The sequence below is a fragment of the Octopus sinensis genome, linkage group LG4 (assembly GCF_006345805.1).
Source record: "Octopus sinensis linkage group LG4, ASM634580v1, whole genome shotgun sequence".
NCBI lineage: Eukaryota > Metazoa > Mollusca > Cephalopoda > Octopoda > Octopodidae > Octopus > Octopus sinensis.
Genome location: NC_043000.1, coordinates 29,735,678 through 29,761,078, shown reverse-complemented (window position 1 = coordinate 29,761,078; position 25,401 = coordinate 29,735,678). Strand labels below are relative to the sequence as shown.

General features: G+C 35.4%; 1 long non-coding RNA gene across 1 annotated transcript in view; it reads left to right on the top strand.

The window, feature by feature from the left end:
- Positions 1-844: 844 nt before the first annotated feature.
- LOC118762910 overlaps positions 845-25,401 on the top strand; it is a 124,550-nt gene continuing 99,993 nt past the window's right edge. Inside the window, exon 1 of the long non-coding RNA XR_004998662.1 lies at positions 845-881. This is a non-coding gene — a long non-coding RNA (uncharacterized LOC118762910). The remainder of the gene's footprint in view (positions 882-25,401) is intronic.

Sequence of the window (25,401 nt, the reverse complement as noted above, 5' to 3'; positions counted from 1 at the left end):
TATAAAATTAAGGTTGCTTCTTACTTAGCATTCATTGTTGATTTAAAAGAGCTCTGCACGTTTTGTTTTCACGCGCGCACACATACACACACATAGATAGATAGATAGATAGATAGATAGATAGATAGATAGATAGATAGATAGATAGATAGATAGATAGGAAGATAGATAGACAGACAGACAGACAGATAGATAGATAGATAGATAGATTGATAGATAGATAGATAGATAGATAGATAGAGATAAATAAATATACATATACATACATTCATACATACATACATATGTGTGTTTGTGTATGAATGTATATATGTATGGATGTATGTGTGTATGTAAGTTTATATGTGTGTATGTAAGTTGATATGTAGATAGATAGATAGATAGATAGATTGAAAGAAATATAGATAGATAGATATAGATAATTAAATAGATATATATATATACATACATGCATGCATACATATATATGCGTGTTTGTGAATGAATGTATATATGTATGGATGCATGTATGTATGTAAGTTTATATGAATATTTGTATACATAGATAGATAGATAGATAGATTGATATTGATATATATATATATATATATAGAGAGAGAGAGAGAGAGAGAGGTAATGATAAATAAATACACACACACACATATATATATATATATACATACACACATACATATATGTATGTATGTATGTATGTATGTATGTATGTATGTATGTATGTATGTATGTATGTATGTATGTACGGGCACATGCTTATAAAGCTGTAGATGTGAATTGATGCTCGGCATAGGTAGTAAGCTGTGTGATTACAATCAATTATTAGCCAGGCTGTAATTGCATGATGAAAGCGAAGAAAAACAGCAGTCTTCAGTATTTTAACGAGGGTAAATACAAACTTTTCTATTCGTCGGCGTTTCATTAACATCAACTCAGACATACACGTGGAATAACATTGGAATAACTTGGAATAACTTGGAATAAGTGTGTGGGAAGAGGAGAGAAATAACAGAGAAAATTTCTCTATTTAATATCTTATATTTTCATAAAGGCACGCCTGAAAAATATTCTTGATCACACTACACCATTATGGAAATACGCACACGTTACTGAGATTTTACACACACGCATATACGTATATATATATATATATATATATATATATATATATATATATATGATACCAGCTTTCAACCAATTTTTATAGTAAGTTATTTTAACCGCTTTAATTATTATATTGGGTGTGACTTTCTCTGTGTATAGAATATCATGAGGTTATCCTGAACTAGGAATTGCAGTTCTATTGGTAAAATCCCAAATTTGTAATAATATATATATATATATATATATTCATGTGTATAAGTATGTGAAAGCGGGTGGCCTAGTGGCTACGCATGTTGCGCTCATGATCGCAACCTTTAGAGTTCGATTCCTCGACCGAGCGCCGCACCGTGTTGCTTTAGTCCATTCAGCTGTAAACGGATAATCCTACAACAGCCTAGCCTTCCGATCAGGGGCTGGGAAATGCTGGCCAGCTCACCCACCCAGCGGGTAGCATCAAGCGTTGTGATCATCCGATAGCCAGATTGATCACGTGATACACACACACACTCACACACACACCACACACACACACATATATAGTAAAATATAACAACAAAAGAATGATACCTCAATATGAGAGAAATTGAGAATTACTTATATATATCATAATTTAGAAAATATAGTGCTATAAATACAACCTTTTACTATCTGTTCTAAATTATAACGTATATAGTCTGTTCTACTCTAAGCCAGTCGATTAGACCGCCCCCAGTACACAACTGGTACTTAATCTATCAATCCCGAAAGGATGAAATTTGAACTCAGAATGTAAAGACAAACGAAATAACGCTAAGCATTTCGCCCGGCGTGCTAACGTTTCTTATTTCTTTATAGCCCACAAGGAGCTAAACATAGAAGAGACAAACAAGGATAGACAAACGGATTAAGTCAATTACATCGATCTCACCGCGTAACTGGTACTTAATTTATCGACCTCGGTAGGATGAAAGGCAAAGTCGACATCGGCGGAATTTGAACTCAGAACGTAAAGGCAGACGAAATACTGCTAAGCATTTCGCCCGGCGTGCTAACGTCTCTGCCAGCTCACCGCCTTGACAACCCAATATATATTACACACGGTAAATCGACGTTTGTTCCCTGAAAATACACAATGACCCCCAACAATAATACATGAATATATTTTACACGTTGAATATGCCAAATGCTGTTTTGTAAATATCACGATTATGTAATTATGTAAATATAATCACATGTAAATATATAAATGAATAACACAATTACGTAACAGATACAGATATATTGGAGCGAAAAATCTATCTATAAATATCGGATCTAATTCTCGGTTACCTACATACGAGTAGGACATTCTGAAAGACTGTTGGATAAGTTTTACTGCCGTGTGAAGTGTGGGATTTAATTTTTAGGGTAAGGCCCCCAAATATATGAAGGTGATTAGCGGAGGACATTTGATGGCGTTGATGGGACACGAGGCAAGTAAAAATCTCACAAACGTGTTTGTGTTAGCCTTGTTGGTGTTTTTGTTGTTGTTGTTGTTGATGTTACGTAGCGCTCATGGCAACATTATTTAAAGCGTTCTATACTCGAAGTCATTTCCACCATAAGCCCTCCTTACTTTTTTTCATGCATCTAAGGCGCAACGTCATCGAATTTGCTGTTGTTGTGTTGTTGTTTGTCTTCTTCTTCTTCTTCTTCTTCTTCTTCTTCTTCTTCTTCTTCTTCTTCTTCTTCTTCTTCTTCTTCTTCTTCTTCTTCTTCTTCTTCTTCTTCTTCTTCTTCTTCTTCTTCTTCTTTTCTTCTTCTTCTTACAGAAGTCGGACGAGGGAAATTTGGCTGCTATTTCTAGCAGAGCGAGCTTCCCTCGCTCTCTATCAGTGTGTATGCAAGTATGTATACACACATATATACGTACATACATACAAATACACATACATAATAGATGCATACATGAAAAGCTACGCACATGTGTGTGGATGCATATATGCATGAGTATATGTATATGTATGCATGTATATATATTTATATGTATATATATGTATTTGTGTATGCGTATGCATTTATATATATATATGTGTGTGTGTGCGTGTGTGTGTGTGGAGGTGGTTAGGGCAGCAAACCCGCGGTCTTAGGGTCGCGGTTTCGATTCCCAGACCGGGCGTTGTGAGTATTTATTGAGCAAAAACACCTGAAGCTCCACGAGGCTTCGGCAGGGGGGGGGGTGAAACCTGCTGTACTCGTTCACCACAACTTTACTTTCCCTCACTCTTTTTTCCTGTTTCTGTTGTACCTGTATTTCAAAGGAGCCAGCCATGTCACACTCTGTATCACGCCGAATCTCCATGAGAAATACATTAAGGGTACATGTGCCTGTGGAGTGCTCAGCCACTTGCATGTTAATTTCCCAAGCAGGCTGTTCCGTTGATAGGATCAACTGGAACCTGCGTCGTCGCAACCGACGGTGTGCCACCAATATATTTATATATATATATATATATATATATATATATGAATGCATACCTTATGTAGTATGTAGTATTATTGATTTTGCCTACATAAATCAATAACTATGAAAATATAAGCAATAACTAAAACGAAATATACGCGTTATACAGGTGCACACACACACACATAGGAACACACATATACACACAAACGCATGCGTACACACACATTATATATTCACATATCCAAATGCACACATGCATACAAACACACATATTGACATATACCAACCTTCCTTTCTCTTTCTCTCTCTCTTTCTACCTGTCTTTGTATGCAAAAAGCTAAGTTACGGACGAGTGGACACTACATTGAAAAACCATTTCATCTGTTAAAACCTGTAGTAGGTGCTTCGTGTGTGTTGCTGAGCAGATCATTCCGCCAACAACCAACAGTTTGATAGAATTGATCACATGACAGTTAGGTGCACGTCCCACGCTAGTAAAGATGCAATACGGTTTCGATTTCGGACGACCCACTTCTCTATTATTGTATCATGCATTTGGTGAACAATGGCATCGTGAGTCAGAGATGGATTTCGGCGTCTCATTCCTCGGTTTGTTCGCATCTAAGACTGAAGCAAAAAGGGACAACTATGCACATTAGCCAGCATGTTTCTAATACTTATTTTGTTCGACGCGCTGGTCTATGAGAGAATTTCTCGGTCTCACACACACACACACACACACACGCATATCTCTCTGTATATATATATATATATATATATATATATATATATATATCCACATACATATATATATATATCTATCTATCAATCTATGTATCCATCTAGCTGAAATTTACGGGAAAATAACCGACGAAGACAGGCGTATAAACAACAAGCAGATGTATTAGTTTGACGCTCGGAAAGGTGAGAAAGTCTTTTACGTTTCGAGCCTACGCTCTTCAACAGAAAGGAGCCCGTAGATATAAACAGAAAGAGAATGTATCTATCTATATGTGTGTATGTGTGTATGTGTGTGTGTGTGTGTGTGTGTGTGTGTGTGTGTGTTGTGTGTGTGAATTCCTCTCTTGTAACAAGACTTTCACAAGGCACCGATCGTCAGGCAAAGACGAGAATTATATTGCTGTTGAACCCCTTAAATCGATGAGAATGCTATAACGCGGGCATTTTCGTTTGACGACTCCACTGATTTCTGGTTACGGCTGAAAACATTGTGGTGGCCTGTTTATTTTGTTTATTCATTTATTTATATTTGGAGTCTTCCGGGGATACATTCAAATGAAATGACACCGGCTAAAGTGTACTTGCAGATCGAAAAAATTAAATAAACCTATATTTTCCATCATATGTAGAACATTCACTTTTACATGTATCTACAGACAGTAGCGCTTCAACTTATTATCCATGTGTGTGTTTATATGTGTGTGGAAGTTTGTGTCAGTGTGTATATGTATTTGTTTATAGTATTGATTTATATATTAATTTTTTTCAATGGATTCTATAAATTTCTTTTCCCCAAATATCTTTCATAAGAGTTTCACAGTTCCATAACTCCATCCCAATGGCTAGCCTTCCATTTTCGAGACACGTAATTCATTTACAGGAATAAGTTCTTTTCTTAATATCCATTTCTTACGAATATTGCTTATGTAATGGGAGTGGACAATCTATATACATACAGACAGACATCTTACGCCACATCGCCTCGATAAACAGCAAAGATTTCATAAGAAGCACAGTGACATTACTATCCCAGTTCTGAGTTATTCCTCATATATATACATGTATACTTCATCACTCCGACCAAGAAACAAACAACGCGTTGGGATTCAAAGAGATTTATAATAAACGACGACACCAGAATATGTCTGGTGTTGCTGCATGCATCACTGTTGAGAACGTAGAGAAAAATGAATCCCAAAGTTATTTCAAAGTAGAAAATAAAAATGGCTATATGTTTAAAACGCTTGCTTTGCACCCAACATAATTCCCGTTTCAGTTTCACTGTGAACACATAGGGCAAGTGTTTTCTACACTAGCCTATACTGTATACTATATACAGTAAACTTTTTGTACTACTTCTGTACGCCACTTTACTCGAATAATGGAACTGCAACTAGAATGTTTTATATCTTATTTCTACTTTCATTCTCTTATTTTCCTCTATATTCCCTATCTCTTCCTTTTTCACAATAATTCCTTATTTCGAACTCAAACATTTACCTCTATTTAATCAACTCTGATGAAGGTATATCCATAATATCTCAGAAAAAGCTGTAGGAACATATCTATATCTCTTTCCTTATAACTGTCCTGAAAACTCCTCACAGCCTTGTCTTTGTTATCTCTTTTGCACTTATATATATATATATATATATATATATATATATATATATATATATATCATGAGATAACAAGGCCAAGGCAATGTGATGTTTGTAGGACATTTATAAAGAAAAAAGTGGCCTTACAGTTGTTTCAGGGAGATAAATGACATTCCATCATCAGAGAGGGGTTAAGATTTTTTCGATAGAAAGAAGTAGTAGCGTTCAATATATAAGAAATTATTTCGGAGAGAGATAGAGATAGTATAAAGGAAAACATGAAAATAAAAATATATGCTGGATGTAAAGTTACTGTTTCGTTATCCGAGGAATGAGCTGTGTAGAATAATAGGTAAAGAGGCTTCTTGTTCATGGTGTGTAAATTCAGGTTATACGAGTGGTTTATGAAACGACTTGAACCTCAAAAAAAAAACAAAAAAAAACATGGTAAATGACTTCTGATGAATGTACAAAACTTCAAGGCTGAAAAGCCTTGAAGGCTTAAATCATTTCGTACACCCCTCATATATATATATGTATATATATATATATATATATATATAAAATCTCATAAGGATGGAAGGCAAGGCTGACCTCGAAGGAATTTTAACCCAGAACATAAAAATAACCAAAATGCCGCTAAGCATTTCGTCCGGTAATCGAAGGATTTCTCCCGACTTTCTTGAAACTCTAATATTTAAATAAAATTCTTACTGATGATGCCGGAATGTGCTGGATATATCAAATACATTCACTGGACAGTGAGCAAAATATATGTTGGCGTTTGGTTACAATCACTTACATTCAGAGTTTACAGTCTGTCGGAGCTGACCGAGTCTTTTGTTCCTCTCAGCTCTATTAATATATATATATATATATATATATATATACATAAGTATATAGAATGTAATTGGGCTGCTTCAATCGATTATCCCTCTCAGTCAAAGTGTTTTGGGTTGTGCAACAATACAATCTATTATTTGTGCCAGGCAAAAATTCGATATATACATTTAGAAAAATACTGCTATGCTCAAATATTGATCTGACCACGAAAGGCTTTATACTTGTTCGGTTGGGGAACACTGGCATGTTTCATTGTCCATGCCTTTACAAAGGTCATTAATGGTTTAAGTGATGGGAATGACTTCAACTTTGTTAGGAGACTACATTAGTCTCTCAGCTAGCTTAGAAATTAAATCTTGCTCCACATCATCTGTTATTGTCTGCACTGCTCGATCGCGTTTACTTCCATCCACACTGCAAAGAATTTATTCTTTTACAATGTTTATTGATTAGATTAGTTTAGTCACATTTACAAGAAGGAGAATGTATTACTGTTCCCTTTTTAGAAAATATTTATTCTACACCAGTTACCTTAATTATGACTTCTACAGTCAAGGGAGATGTAAATTTAATTTTTTTCCTTTATTTTTCCGTTTTTATTCACCCTTTGTCTTCTCATTCCATTTATGGCATCAATATTCTTATCGTTTTTTTCTCGCAGTTTCTCATATACCAGCATTCTAAACCACGTTATAAAAATCTGCCTCACCACGTGTCTCCTTGGCAAGAAACTCTCAGTAGCGCCTGTTTTAATACGATATTCTTCTACTCTTTTACTTGCTTCACTCATTTGACTACGGCCATGCTGGAGCACCGTCTTTAGTCGAGCTAATCGACGTTGTGTATTAAATGATATTTGTCCCTCACTGGATGGAAGACACTTTAACCTACTTAATATGGAACGGTGTTAAATATATATATTATATCTTATATATACATACATATATATATAATATATATATATCTATATTATATATATATACATATATATTATATATATATATATATATATATATATAATACATACATACATACATATATATATATATATATATATCATATACATACATATATATATATATAATATATATATATATATATTATATATATATATATATATATATATATATATATATTCGGTAAGTAATTGAGATTCAAGTGAATTCTAAAGAATTCACATGAATATGGTCCTAACTAGGATGCACCGGAAATCTATATATGGTGTTAACCATACGACAAGTGGGGTGTTTAGAAATAGGAAAAAATCAACAATTCTTGCTGCTTTTTTCCTATATATATACATATATATATAATGAGGATTAGATAGACAGCTGACAAGTAATGGAGTGTCTTTCTTTATGGTATCTATCCTGTTTCCCATTTGTTTCTCTCGTTGTTTGCGTATTGAACTCATATGTTTTCGTTTTTGTATTTCATGTCGTTTACTACTGTTTGGTGACGTCCTGTACCCATAATGCATATGTATATACATATATACATATATATTATATATATATATATATATATATATATATATATATATATATCTATTATTATTATTATATATATATTGCTCCAGGGGAGTGACAAGTTCGAAAACAAGTTAGTCTGGACACTTATTATAAGGGACTCAGGATAAGTCTGAGAATGAATAATATTTAATTCATAATCGTTAATCCAAACAAGCAAATATTATTGTTTCACATAGCACTTATCGGTGAAACATAAATATTCAGTCGGATTAACGATTACGGGTTAAAATCATTATATAAATACACACACACACATATGTGTATATATATATATATATATGTGTGAATGTGTGTGTATGTGTACACTCATATATACATACACTTATAGTATCAATCTATCTATCTATCTATTTCTATATACATACATACACACACAATATAATACATACATATAATATAATATATATATATATCTATATATATATTATATAGCGATATATATATATAATAGCAAATCATATCAAATGGCACCATGTGAAGGAAAAACTTATAGGTTATAACAATTATTAAAATTATCAATAAGGGTATCTAAGAGATGCCACCATGCTTGAAATAGCAGTCAAAACCTGACTATAGTTTTAGAGTCAAGTCTTGACTGCTATTTCAAGCATGGGGGTATCACTTAGATACCCTTATTGATAATCATATATACATATATAATACACACACGTATTTATATACATATATATATATATATATATATATATGTATGTATGTATGTATAAATTTAAAATGAAGGTGAGAAATTAGATATTAATTTAATTAACATCGATTTCACACTAGTGGTCTAACATATAAAAAACTGAAGGTTCAGTAAAATTGTATTATATACATATTAGTGGGAAACCACTATGTGGACACCCTTATGCTAGAAATAGATCCGCTTTGGTCTTACCACTAAGAAATGTTCTCAGGAAAAATTCAACAAAACAACCAAAACGTAATCGAGCAAGGCAAAAGAAAAAAGCGCTTTTTTCTTTTGTCTCGCTCGATTACGTTTCTTGAGAACATTTCGTAGTGGTAAGACCATAGCGGATCTATTTCTAGCATAAGGGTGTCCACCTATTGGTTTCCCCTAATATGTATATATATATATATATATATATATATATTATATGACGCTGTTGTTGTTCTCCCGTTGTTATCTTAAGAGCTGTTTTATCGCGATTCATTGATTGCGTGAGAGCTATAACAAAGCAGTTGAACGACCTGCATTCGATCTGATAATACGCGAAGCAGTTTTAAAATTTTATGTTTATTGTTTTCTTTAAGAACGGTAATGGTAGTGCTGATGGTGGTGGTGGTGGTGGTGATGGTTTAAGACTGGTTAACAATCACAGAATTACTATTTCAAGTTAGAAATTGCGATAGGAGAGATGGTGGTGGTGGTGGTGCTGGTGGTTGTGATGATTTTTGGCAGTGGTGCACGTGGCAGTGGTGTTGGTGGTGTATTATGGGTCGTGTACGGTTTTCTCAGTACGGTTGTGGTGATGGTGGTAGTGATGTTGGTAATGGCGCTTTCGTTGCTGTCACTGCTGCTGCTGCTGCTGCTGCTGGTGGGTGCTGCACAGTGGTGTTGTTGGTTGTGGGGGTGGGAGGGGTGATGATACCGATGGTAATAACAATACTGGAAGTGCTAGATCTTGAGATCTTGAGGTGACGGCGATGATAAACACCGTTTCATAATTGAACGCACGCAACCGTAAAAATTGTCACTTGACTAACATTGTTAATATTAGTGTCAAGTAGGGTCAAGGCCTGCAGCTTTGAGCGAGGGGTTACGGTCAATTACATAGACCCCAGTGAGCAACAGGTACTTGTGTTATCGATTCGAAAGTATGAAACGCAAAAGTCGACCTCGGCGGAATTTGAACTCAGATAACATGGCAGCAGACGATATACCGCTAAGCATTTTCCCGGAGTGCTAACGGTTCTGCCAGCTTGCCGCCTTAATAATAATAATATAATAATAATAATAATAATAATAATAATAATAATAATAATAATAATAATAATAATAATAATAATAATAATAATGAAGAAGAAGAAGACGACGACGATGAAAGAAAGAAAGGAAGAAAGAAAAAAAGAATGAATGAATGGAAGAAAGAAAGAAAGAAAGAAAGAAAGAAAGAAAGAACGAAGGAAACAAACAAGCAAAGAAACGAGTTCCTGAAGCGCAAATAGGCTAACTTCAGAGCTGGCTAATTTCAACGAAGAAGGCAGACCGTAAGGTAGAGAGCCAGGGAGAAAAATAGAATTAAGTTGATAACTGGTTGATCGGTGAATGAGAAATGACAGTTGCACGGTTGGGTGGCGGCCGACAGTGAGAAATGCAGTTATCGATTAGTTCCCTAGTCAATAATGAATGTATTTATGGCGTTAGCGTGCATGCACCTGAAGCGATATGGTGAGAGTCGATATGAATTTCTGTCTTGATGGCCAACAACATATTAATACCGACCAATGTTTGTAAACATTTAATGTTTGTCATTGTCTCTAAGCATTCCATACTGGGACTGTCAATTGGAGTTATAACAGAGTGACTCAGATAAAGCTATGAAACTCCGTATGACAGGATATATATACATACATACATACATACATACATACATACACACACACACACACACACCACACACACACACACACACACACATATATATATATATATATATATGTATGTATATTTAAGAAAAGTAAGCGAAAATGCACATTGGAAATCAAAAAAAGTAAAGGCTTTTTATGAAAAGTAACGATAGATATATACAATTAGATGAAGTGAGGTAGGAATGAAAGTAATAAAAGTCATTATTGTAAATTGTTAGAGAGATCCAAAAGCATACCGGTTTCACAGAATTATTGATCACTGCTTTGAATGCGCACCGATTACCGAACGGTGTCGGGTCTACTAGTCTCTGAGTAAAATGATTATGTGTAAGGGCGGTAAGTAGTTCTGGATTTGGTGCAATTAGGGTAGATATAATTCTGTAAGGTGAATGTGGTATGGGATGTATGGGTGGTATTAATTGAAAGGTTAATAGTGTTCTGTATTAAGTTATGTGTTCATATTGAGTTGTGGTAGATTTTTATTCATATATATATATATATATATATATATATATTTACTTACAAGCTCAACAAAGGTGTACGTAAGCAGCTATATGTATATATAAATGCCCCCACCCACCCACCCCAAAAAACGAAAAAAGAACCTAACGGACGACAATAAACATACGAACAGATGGCCGATACAAAAATGGACAGGAAATTCGTGACGGAACATTCATGGCTGTCTATTCATCAGTCAAGCTGCCAATCATCATTACAGTTTCGATATATCGATATAATATATATGTATATATATATATATATATATATATATATATATACATATTTATGTATAAATACACACGCAAACTTGTATTCTTGTTACTTAACGCCCGCGAATCGTTTATTTATTTAAAGAGATAACTCACTTTTTTCTGTGATAGTTCTCTCCCTCTCTTTCCCTCTGTTTATCTCTCTCTCTCTCTCACTCTCTCTCTATGCTCCCTTCCCTCTATACACACACACACACACACACACACACACACACACACACACACACACACACATATATATAGTCACTCTGGTCTATTTAAGAAGGCTTGATAAAAAAGTTTCATTTTATCTATAAATATATACGTGTGTGTGTGTGTGTGTAGAATATATGAGAGATAAAGAGAGTAAGTGAGATCCCCATTTTTTACTATTTTTAGTCAAGGGACTGTGGCCATACAGGGGCACTACGTTGAAGTATTTTAGTCGACGAATCGCTCCCAGTACTTTCTTCAAATCTGGAATTTATTCTGTCCGTTTCTTTTGCCGAAAGCGTTAAGTTACGAGGATGTAAACAAACCAACAAAGATTTTGAAGCGGTGGGAAAAATACAGACACATAGACGTCCCAAATTCTGTCTCTCCGCTTTCCATCCTTCAAAATCTTTTCCAAGCGTTATCCACTATTTTCGTCTCCTTGGCCCCGGAGGACGTATTTTGTTCGATGTTTGTCCTCGTCCACCGCCCTAAATCACACTCAGTGTCATCTTGCATGTTATTTTTTTTTCGTTTTGTTTGCTCTTGTCCTTAATTCTACGCAAGAAAACTGTTATTTTGCGAGCACTGACAATTTGGAAGCCCTCGGTCTTATCGTTAAGGGGGCGAAACTGAAGAATACGATTGGTCGATAACTGATGAAGAATTATAGGGTTTCTGTTTGTATCCCGTTCGTTTCTACATTCAGTATATGTTACGGCGTTTGTTTATACATTGTTTTCATTTATCACACATACACACATTTATAGGTATACATATACATACATGCCTACATATAGACATACATACATCATACAGACATACATTCATGCATAAATAAATACATACATAAATACATACATATATATATATATATATATATATATATATATATATATATATATATATATATATATAATGTATGTATGTATGTATGTATGTATATATATATATATATATATATATATACATACATACGTGTGTGTGAGTGTGTGTGGAGGCGCAACGGCCCAGTGGTTAGGGCAGCAGGTTTCAATTTCCAGACCAGGCGTTGTGAGTGTTTGTTGAGAGAAAACACGTAAAGCTTCACGTATATATATATATATATATACGACGGGCTTCTTTCAGTTTCCATCTACCGAATCCACTCACAAAGAGTTGGTCGGCGTGGGACTGAACCCGGAAGCATGTGGTTAGGAAGCAAGCTTCTTACCACACAGTCGCGCTTGTGCCATATCTCAGAACAAGTAACTAATCGAAGAAAACTCCCATACATGTCAAATCCGTACTATTCGAAGTTACTTTAGCAAATAAAATATGGTAATTGTTGCCAACCTAATTAAAACGAGCAATAAAATTTTAAGAAACGGTTTCCCACCTTCTTTTAATTTAATGAAATAGCAAAAGACTATAAAAATTAATTTATTACATAATTTATGTTTATTATAAACAACGCAATAAATTACTGTTTTAAGAAATAAAAGCGAAATTTCAACATTTATGGGGAAAAAAATAATTATACAGATGAGTGTGAAAAAAATCAGCGAATAAGCACAGGCGTGGCTGTGTGGTAAGGAGCTTTTTTCCAACTTCTTAGTTCTGTGTTCAGCACCACTGCGTGGCACTTTGGGTTAGTGTCTTCTACCCTAGCTCCGGGCCGAACACAGCCTTATTTGTGTATTTGCGGATCTGGTAGAGGGGAGACTGAATATTGCTTGCTCTTTTACTTGTTTCAGTCATTTGACTGTGGCCACGCTGGAGCACCGGCTTTAGTCGAGCAAATCGACGCCAGGACTTAGTCTTTGTAAGCCTAGTACTTATTCCATCGGACTCTTTTGCCGAACCGCTAATTTAAGGGGACGTAAACACACCAGCATCGGTTGTCAAGCGATGTTGGTGGGGACAAACACAGACACACAAATATATACACGCACATACATACATATATACATATATACGACGTGCTTCTTTCAGTTTCCGTCTACCCCAAATCCACTCACAAGGCTTTGGTCGGCCCGAGGCTATAGTAGAAGACACTTGCCCAAAGTGCCACGCCGTGGGACTGAACCCGGAACCATGTGGTTCGTAAGCAAGCTACTTACCACAGAATTGTTGTTATTCATGTTATTTTCATTTTTGCGTAATTTAGACGGCAATTTATTCCCCGCACCCTGAGTATGTATTTTTATTGTTCTTTTATTCTTTTATTTGTTTCAGTCATTTCACTGCGGCCATGCTGAAGTACAGCCTTTAGTCGAGCAAATCGACCCCAGGACTTAGTCTTTGTAAGCCTAGTACTTATTCCATCGGACTCTTTTGCCGAACTGCTACATTACGGGGACACAAACACACCTGCATCGGTTGTCAAGCGATGGTGGGGAGTACAAACACAGACACACAAAGACGCACACACGCACATACATATATATATATATATATATATATATAATTTCAACAATTGAGGGCAAAATAATTAATTAAGTATCAATTTCACCAAGTGTTCAGTATGCAAAGGGACCATTCAAGGCGATTCAAATTATTACATTATATAAAAGGCTTAGTAAAATAAATTACTTTGCCGCATACTGAACTCATTAGAATAGCACTAAAAAACTTTTTTAAAGCTATTTCTAATACTTAAAGAAAATCTCTCTCATATATAGTGTTTGCTTAATTCAACTCAACAAAAGTTTGGGGGTAAGGACATCGAAAAATCAAATGCTAAGGTTATTCGAGAACGTACGTTTCAAGATTAGTCAAAACAACATTTCTATCATCGGCTCAGAAATCCTTGGTTTGGATTTGGAAACACTGAAAATAAGAACATACCCTTTCGAAGATCTGCTGCTTCCAACTACAGTGTCAACAAATTCAAATAAGCAGCGAAGAATCTCTGTTCTCCCCTTTCACCAGCGTGGGTTAAAATCATCAAACCACTATGCTTATTTCGGTAACATCCGAAGCATTAACAGAGGGAGATTAATTATAATTTCAACAATTGAGGGCAAAATTAATTAATTATTAATCAATTTCACCAAGTTGTTCAGTATGCAAAGGACCATTCCAGGCGAATTCAATTATACATTATATAAAAGGCTTAGTAAAATAAATTACTTTGCCGCATACTGAACCCATTAAAATAGAGCAGCTAAAAAACTTTTTTAAAGCTATTTCTAATACTTAAAGAAAATCTCTCTCATATATAGTGTTTGCTTAATTCAACTCACAAAAGTTGGGGTAAGGACATCGAAAAAAATCAAATGCTAAGGTTATTCGAGAACGTACGTTTCAAGATTAGTCAAAACAACATTTCTATCATCGGCCCAGAAATTCCTTGGTTTGGATTTGGAACACTGAAAATAAGAACATACCCTTTCGAAGATCTGCTTCCACTAACAGTGTCAACAATTCAAATAAGCAAGCGAAGAATCTCTGTTCTCCCCTTTCCACCAGCGTGGGTTAAAATCATCAACACTATGCTTATTTCGGTAAAATCCGAAGCATTAATCAGAGGGAGTAATTATAATTTCAACAATTGAGGGCAAAATTAATTAATTATTAATCAATTTCACCAAGTGTTCAGTATGCAAAGGGACCATTCAAGGCGAATTCAAATTATTACATATATAAAAAGCTTAGTAAAATAAATTACTTTGCCGCATACTGAACCCTTTAGAAATAGCAGCTAAAAAACTTTTTTAAAGCTATTTCTAATACTTAAAGAAAATCTCCTCTCATATATAGTGTTTGCTTAATTCAACTCACAAAAGTTTGGGGGTAAGGACATCGAAAAATCAAATGCTAAGGTTATTCGAGAACGTACGTTTCAAGATTAGTCAAAACAACATTTCTATCATCGGCTCAGAAATTCCTTGGTTTGGATTTGGAAACACTGAAAATAAGAACATACCCTTTCGAAGATCTGCTTCAACTAACAGTGTCAACAAATTCAAATAAGCAAGCGAAGAATCTCTGTTCTCCCCTTTCCACCAGCGTGGGTTAAAATCATAAACACTATGCTTATTTCGGTAAAATCCGAAGCATTAATCAGAGGGAGATTAATTATAATTTCAACATTGAGGGCAAAATTAATTAATTATTAATTTCATTTCACCAAGTGTTCAGTATGCAAAGGGACCTTCAAGGCGAATTCAAATTATTACATTATATAAAAGGGCTTAGTAAAATAATTACTTTGCCGCATACTGACTCATTAGAAATAGCAGCTAAAAAACTTTTTTAAAGCTATTTCTAATACTTAAAGAAATCTGCTCTCATATATATTTTTTGCTTAATTCAACTCACAAAAGTTTGGGGGTAAGGACATCGAAAATCCAATGCTAAGGTTATTCGAGAACGTACGTTTCAAGATTAGTCAAAACAACTTTCTATCACATCGGCTCAGAAATTCTTTCTTGGTTTGGATTTGGAACACTAAAATAAGAACATACCCTTTCGAAGATCTGCTTCCAACTAACAGTGTCAACAAATTCAAATAAGCAAGCGAAGAATCTCTTTCTCCCCTTTCCACCCGCGTGGGTTAAAATCATCAAACAACACTATCTTATTTCGGTAAAATCCGAAGCATTAATCAGAGGGAGATTAATTATATTTCAACAATTGAGGGCAAAATTAATTAATTATAATCAATTCACACCATGTTCAGTATGCAAGGGACCATTCAAGGCGAATTCAAATTATTACATTATATAAAAGGGCTAGTAAAATAAATTACTTTGCCGCATACTGAACTCATTAGAAATAGCAGCTAAAAAACTTTTTTAAAGCTATTTCTAATACTTAAGAAAATCTCTCTCATAATAGTGTTTGCTTAATTCAACTCACAAAAGTTTGGGGGTAAGGACATCGAAAAATCAAATGCTTTAAAAAAGTTTTTTAGCTGCTATTTCTAATGAGTTCAGTATGCGGCAAAGTAATTTATTTACTAAGCCCTTTTATATAATATATATATATATATATACGATGGGTTTCTTTCAGCTTCCGTCTACAAAATACACTCATAAGGTCTTGGTCAGCCCGAGGCTATAGTAAAAGACATTTATCCAAGATGCCACGCAATGGGATTGAACCCAGAGCCATGTGGCTGGGAAGCAAGCTTCTTACCACAGTACGATACGAGTAAGCTGATATTTTTTCGAACACGGAACTGCCGTTAGAACAGCAGAAATACTGAGTAAATTACCCTTTCAAAGCGGAAAAATTTGTAAGGGTAATTAACCTAGCTATTCTAACTGCAATTCAGTATTCGAAAAAAATATCATCTTATTTGTAGTGTTCTTCGATGTTTATAAAAACAAATGTTTGTTTATATTATACACGCATATTATATTATACACTAAAGGCGGTGCTCCAGCATGGCCACAGTGAAATGACTGAAACAAATAAAAGAGTAAAGAGTATATGTGTACTACGGTGTCAGCTGTTCACACCAGTGAACTAAGGTAATACCTCTTATTTTTCTAGCACTTTCCGGAGTATTCGAGCGGTTTCAAGCAGTGCTGTTTTCTGCAAGTACTCCACCCTTATTGCAGCCCCTATTTGTTCCACATACTTCTCGAGATTTTTGCTCACTGTTCCCAGTATGTATGCGCGCGCGTGTGTGTGTGTACGTTCTTAAAAAGCAGCAAAAATATCACAAACACTGTTACTCAGAGTTTCACGATGCCGTTCGTCGGACAAAACTGCCCGGAGAACGTTTGTGATATTTTCGCTGCTTGTTAAGAAAGCATATTACTCTACCTCTGGTATTCGAGTACTATTTTTTCAACCTTGTTTCACATTTATGCGCTTCCTTTCGCATTATGTGCTTATCTCTGATCACTGTATATGTCTAGCATCCATTTACTCATTGCCAGTATCTGCAACCAGGCTGCATTTCTCGTATAATCCTAATCTTTTTTACTCTCCCCCTCTCTCTCTCTCTCTCTCTCTCTCTCTCTCTCTCTCTCTCTATCTATCTATCTATCTATCTATCTATCTCTCCTCTTCCTCTCTCTGTACTATGTAAGGCATCACTGTGAGATCTAAGTTGGCGAGCTGGCAGACTCGTTAACAGGCCGGTGGGATTTGCTTAGCGTCTTCGCTTTTTGAGTTCAAATTCAGTCGAGGTTCTCTTTGCCTTTCATCCCTTCGGGGTCCATAAAATATGTACTACTTGAGCACTGGGGTCTATGTAACCGATTTATCCCCTTCCCCAAAATTGCTAGCCTTGTGCCAAAATTTGGAATCATTATTATATAGCGATTTTTATTGTTGTTGTCTTCAATATTTAATGAAAAGAGGTTGCACCGAATTCTCTTACTTCAAATCTCCATTCTTCGCTCTTGTGATTCAGAAAAAATAATCTTTTACAAGATCTCAGTGGACTTGCAAACTCCTTTTGATGTCCAGGTCGGCATTCATGAATATTTCGTTCAACGCTTCTATAATTCTCAATATATTCTCGTATTCCTTGATAAAGAACACTTTCATATTGATATCTTACTTATTATCTCCTTCTCCAAATTTTGTTTATTCCTCTAAGATAATAATTAAATATATCTTCTATCGACAGATTTATTTAATTATTATCTTCCTTAAACCAAACTGTTTTCGCCATGTTTTATTTCTTCAAAGAAATTAGTTGCGCATCGTTACAACTGAAATTTGCCATCCTGCACATATGGTGCTTCAAGTTATGTACTCAAGAAGTATTGTGGCGATGGTCAAATGCATTTCATATTACAATACATTCTACCATTTTCCCTTATAATCTTTTATTATGCGATTATAAGTCGGATTGAGGGCGAAATACCGTAAATCTTCGAGAATAGTCCGCCCTTGAATATAATACACAGGGGATTTTTAGGGGGCTGTACCACTGAAAAAGCTAAACCTTGTGTATAATACGCACCGTTTCTCTAACTTGAGTCAAGGAGGTCTATATGACGTCCTTGGTTTGTAAAAATGTATACGGTAAAGTCCTTTATTATTATTGTATATATAACATAATGCAAACGTGTAGCTTTTTTGTGCGTTTTGTTTGCAGAAAATAAAGAAATAACAGTAATAACGTTTAATAAATGTTGCTTACTGCAAGTTATGGATGATTCTTTTATGACTTCATTGCTTTTAGGCTTAGCTTAAGGTATTTTCGCGCCCGGCATCACAAAATGTGTCTGAATAAACATTACTGGACAGCAAATAGAAAATCGAACATGGCTTAGAAAATAATTTTCATTTTTAACCTCGTGTATAATACACACTAGGGATTTGGACCTTTAAATTTTGGGAAAAAATGCGGATTATACTCGAGGATTTACGGTAGTTAGCACGCCGGGCAAAGTGTTAGCGGCATTTTGTCTGAACAAGTGTAATCTGTACCATGCGTTAGATGTTGAATTGATAGCAAAGCCACGGTGGGGTGAAGTGCTTTGCTCAAGAAAAGAACGCACCATCCGATCTAGAAAATGAAATCTCGATGGCTAGATTGTGAGTACAGCACACTAACCACTAGGCAATAATAATAATAATGATAATAATAATAATAATAATAATAATAATAATAATAATAATGCGACCATGAGATAGAGAATAGGAAGCCAGACAGTCTTAATTGAGAAAGAAAACAAATGCTGCTGGATCATAGATATAACATGCCCAGCTGACAACAAGGTAATCGATAAGGAAGAAAGAAAAGTCGATAGGTATGACAGGTTAGCTTGGGAGGTAAAGCAGTTGTTGTCGATGAAAAAAGTGGTAGTGGTACCAATAATTGTCGGAGCCCTGGGAACAGTGAGCAAAAACTCGAGAAGTACGTGGAACAAATAGGGACTGCAATAAGGGTGGAGTGCTTGCAGAAAATAGCACTGCTTGGAACCGCTCGAATACTTCGGAAGGTGCTTGAAAAATAAGAGGTGTTACCTTAGTTCACTGGTAGTGAACAGCTGATACTAATACATCGCCAGCGTTAGATGTGCAAAGGCAGAAGTAGTAGTAGTAGTAGTAGTAGTAGTAGTAGTAGTAGTAGTAGTAGTAGTAGTAGTAGAAGTAGTAGTAGTAGTAGTAGTAGTAGTAGTAGTAGTAGCAGTAGTAGTAATAATAATAATGATAATAATTGTGCATTAGGCATGATAAAAAAATATTCAGACAAATACATAACAAAAACACCAGGACTTACAAACACATATAACATACACAAAATTGCACTACTAGGCACTGTACACATCCTACGCAGAACACTTTCCATACAATAACCATCAGAGCATCACAACAAATCACAGCACATACCCAAGGCACACAGAGCTGCGCTCGGTAGTGAAGTGAAAGCACGCTATAAAAATAAAACTACTGAAGAATAATAATAACAAACCCGTCCACTGTAGGCACAAGCCTGAAATTTTAGCGAAGGTAAATAGTCGATTACATCAACCCTAGTAGCCAACAGGTACATTTTAAATACTTTTTTATCAACCCCGAAATGATAAAAAACAGATTTGAATTCAGAAGGATTTGAACTCTGAATGTAATGATTTGGAACAAATACTGCAAGACATTTCGACTGACGCTTTCACGATTCAGATAATCTTACTAATCCACATCGAATATATGTATTAATACTTTGAAGTCAGTCACGTGATAACATCATTGTAAGTTACTCCACGTAATCGCCAGCATCATAATTGCGAATGATTCGGTTTTCACTTTATCATATTTAATTAACACTTGCTACACTATTCCACCCTTTATCTACCCTTGTATTTATTATTATCCAAGGTACAATCTAAGATATGTTTCAGTGATGCTGCTACAATACATACAGAGATTTCAAAAAATTACAGATCAAGAACCAACACATCGATCTCTCTTTTATCAATTGTCCAGGAATTATTGACATGGCCAACGCAGTCCTCAGAGATAAACAGGCTTTTCATCCACAGCAATTCTTTATTCTATGAAATACAAAGAATCGTACAAAGGAATTATCTAACAACAGGTGAAGACTGTATGATGGCGGTCTTGTTATATTCAGTCAAAAGATATTCTATACACTAGTAACACATTGTCTGTAGGGTACAATAAAACTGGCTCTCCGTCGCTTACGACGATGACTGTTCCAGTTGATACGATCAACTGAACATCCTGCTCGTGAAATTAACTTGCAAGTGGCTGCGCACTCTTGCAAACTCGCGTACCCTTAATGTAGTTCTCAGGAGGAATCATCGTGACACAGAATTTGACAAGGCTGGCCCTTTGTAATTACAGCCACAACTCACTTTTGCCAGCTGAGTGGACTGTAGCAAGGTGGATTAAAATGTCAGGCACCAGGACCCGCTAAGAATCGAACTCACGACCTTGCGATCGTGAACTGAACACCCTAACCACTAAACCATAGGTTACAATACCATGCATGTAAATGTTAGTTCTAACTCTTTGTCCTCTGTCTCATATGGTACACAGGACATATTTTCCTGCTGTCATAATTGATACACTTTCTCTGTTTTTTAAACGAGCAGAATAATTATAATTTCAATACTGAATAATGTCTGCAAACAATTTTGCTAGGTTTGTTCCGATGCAATTCAGTTCTTTAATGATAACAATTTATTTATATTCATATGCAATTTTATATTGCATGGGTGTGGTTTGTTGTGCTCCTTTTTACTTTTCCACCCCTCTATCTATCCATGTATCTATCTTTCTATCTATCTATCGATCTGTCTGTCGGTCAATCTATCTATCTGTTTGTGTCTGTCTGTCTGACTGTTTGTCTAACTATCGATCTATCCATCCATCTATCTATCTATCTATCTATCTATCTATCTATCTATCTATCTATCTATCTATCTACCTATCTATCTATCTATCTATCTATCTATCTATCTATCTATCTATCTATCTATCTATCTATCTTTCTGTCTATATGTCTATTTATCTATCTATATATGTTTCTGTGTGTGTGTTTGTACCTATCTATCCATTTGTCTATCTTTCTATCTATGTGTCTGTCTGTCTCTTTGTCTCTGTCTCTGTCTCTCTCTGTTTCTCTTTCTCTTCTCTCTCTCTCTCTCTCTCTCTCTACCGTTCACTCTATGTATCTTTGTACCTAGAATCAAAAGAAGGCCCAGAGGAGGACAATAATCTAAGTTATAGATATGATTAGTTGCAACCTAAGGCAAATATCTCGCATGACCCAATCTTCATTAATATTGTTAACGAAGACTACTATTTAACCCTTTGTCTGTCCTGTGAAGGTGCATGGCTCAGTGGTTAGAGCATCGAGCTTACGATCGTGAGATTGTGACTTCGATCCCCGGACCGGGCTGCGTGTTGTGTTCTTGAGCAAAACACTTTATTTCACGTTGCTCCAGTTCACTCAGCTGTAGAAATGAGTTGTGACGTCACTGGTGCCAAGTTTAATGCGCCTTTGCTTTCCCTTGGATAACATCAGTGGTGTGGAGAGGGAAGGTTGGTATGCATGATCGACTGCTGGACTTGTGCCTGGGAGGGTTACTTTCTAGGTGCAATCCCATGGCCATTCATGACCGAAGGGAGTCTCCCCCTGTCCTGTGTATCATGTGATATTCAGGATGTATTTCCCTGCCATCATATATGATACACATTTCCAATATCCTTAAACTACTGAGTAACTTGGAACTTATGAATGGAAAGCTTTATGCTATTTGGAACGTTTTTAACAGGGGCTAACAAAAGTCTAAAAATAAGCACGCTGATCTTGTCCGGATTTGAACTCTGAGAGCCGAAACATTGTCTTCGACGCGGCAAAGACTCTCTAACGATGGTGCCAACATAATGCAATATTATAATACTCACTTTGTCAGTATTTACTCAGCCGCCAGTGTAATAGATCGTCAGCTTCAGCAGAGAGGTGGAGAAAATGCTTTGGGACATATAATGGTGAAGCTTTATTGCCGAAATTCAAATCTCAACGGAGCTAACTCTGCCTTTCGTTTTTTCGTGGCTGTTGATAATAAAAACTGTACCACTTAAATAGTAAGATCGATATAATTGATTATACAGCCCAACCCTAGACGTGCGGCCCTGCGTATATATTAAAAATCAATATTGTTATAACCACTCATTACTGTATTTGTTACGTAGAGATTTTGTTAAGGCATCTTGTTTGACTATTCACTGAGGAGTGAGAACAAAGTGGTGTTAGTTTATTTGGTATTTCAAAGTTTTATATTAAGGCAGAAACATTTTGAAATCTCACATTTTAAAAAATAATATCATCATCGGTTCCTCTTGTGCTGTCAAGTACACTGGGAAGCGTGAAGACATCACTGGTTTCTGTTAGTTGCCATCTGACCACGCAAAATTGGTCTCTCTGATGATGTCAGTTATCAAATTCTGCGCCATATTATTTTCGGTCTTCCTCTCTCTCTCTCTCTCTCTCTCCTCTCTCTCTCTCTCTCTCTGTATATATATATATATATATATATATATATATATATATACATACACACACATATATATAAATATATACATTCATACATGCATACATACATATATAATTTATAATATTTAGGCTATATCAAGGAGACAAGTAATTCGAAAGAAATCTTTTGCTAGAAGTCAAAGCGATAAAATCTTAGCGACGACGGAATAATTTCCCACTCGGTCGCCTGGTGCCATTCGCTATTGCTCTTTTTCTTATCATGTTCATTTCCAATTTGATTGGCACATTCTTTCCATTGACGTCACTTCGGTTCCGCAACGTGGGTTTGAAACAGCTTGTCGCATCCAGAAATTCGGATTTGTTTCACGTGTGACTAAGTTTGTGATTTGAAAGCCACCTTTGGGATTACGATTAGCTTTCATCATTCACTTTGGATTTCTTATTGTTGATGGCCTAAAATAGACATGCTTATGTGATTAACCCATTACCTGCAATGAGCCCCATTTGCGGATCTGCTAAAAGCAGACTCACTGCTGGCTGTTCGTTGTATTTAAAGCGAATTGCTTATGAACATTGCATTTCAGATGTGTGCTTAACAATATTTAGTAGGTAAAGTTTGTTATTATTAGCCCTGGCTAAATCTCGAGGACATTTTGTCATAAATCGCAGTTTTTAAACTACAAAAATATTGACTGTTTTGAAAACGCCTTTTATTATTTATTTATTTTTTTCATTTCCCATCTATATCACTCATTGATATTTCATACACATTCACATTGGATATTATAGTTTGAAAAAAAAAACTAAAATGTTTATTATTGCAACTGAATAGAAAAGGATAATTCTCCTTTTTTTAACGATCCCAATTTGGGACTTTTCGAAAAAATTTAATTTCTAAATTAATTCACATATGAAGAAAACTTAAATACTGTATATTATTTTAACTCCTAAGACACATGGCAAAGTAAAAAAATATGAATAAAAATTTGGCAGTTAATAGGTTAAGAAGCTCGCTGTGCCACAACGTGGTTTCGGTTTCAATCCCACTGCGGGACACCTTCGATGAGTGTCTTTGAACGTGGGAGAAGAAAACTGTATGGAAGTCCGTCGCTAGTTTTCCGCCTTGTTATCGATACACGAAACAAGTGAATTATGAAATTATATTGCATACATCAACTCATTTTAAAAAGTGAGAGCTCAATACAAATGTATGTGCCTTCCGAGGGTACCTCAAATGATTCTGTTTTGGAGCAGCATAGGGATTATCTCGAAGGACACATATTTATATGCTATTGTTAATAATTCTTTGTGTGTGCTTCTAGATCTGCTATTCCAAAAACAGAATAATTTCACGTTCTCTCGAAAGTTTATAAAATTATTATGACATCTACTTCCTCGCTAGTAAGAATGACGTTTCAAGAATACATTCGAAAGGTTGTCTAGAGATGTGGCTTCGAGTGTGTGTGTGTGTGTGTGTGTGTGTGTGTGTGGTGTGTGTTTGTGTGAGTGTGTGTGTGTGCATTTAAGAATGTATGTATGTGTGATTTCCCTTTGATGAAGTTAGCAATGATTTACTGGGTCCCTATTTTCTCAGTCGATCAATCGATCTGTTGATAAGAACGCACCCGAATGCATATCTGAAACAGCCATAAGCCTTTAATAAGTGAATAAATATGCATAACCAATTATTTCTCTCATACACACATACATGTATGTATGTACGTATGCATTCATGCATGTACGTATATGTACTATTATATATATATCCATATCTATACGCACGCACACACACACACACACACATACCTATATGCATAAACACACACAATGTCTCCAAATGTATTTATTGTTCAATCCCCCTGAGGTTTATATAATAATGACCATCAAACCGCGATAAATATCGACGATAGCTGCTTCTGTTAGATCTGTCACGGAGCCTGTCACGCAAAACAATTATTTGCGAAGTATTTAGTGGATTAGAAAGTTCGGCGCCTTTTACGATGGATATAGTGCTTGCGAGATGAAGAAAGAAATAATTTGATAGAAAACTCTTTCGTACGTAAGAGCTTAACACCTGGAACAAATTAGACTAGGACATTAGGCTAAAAATAAAATAGTAATAACATACAAGCTAAGGTATTTCAATGGAATTTATATATTAGCA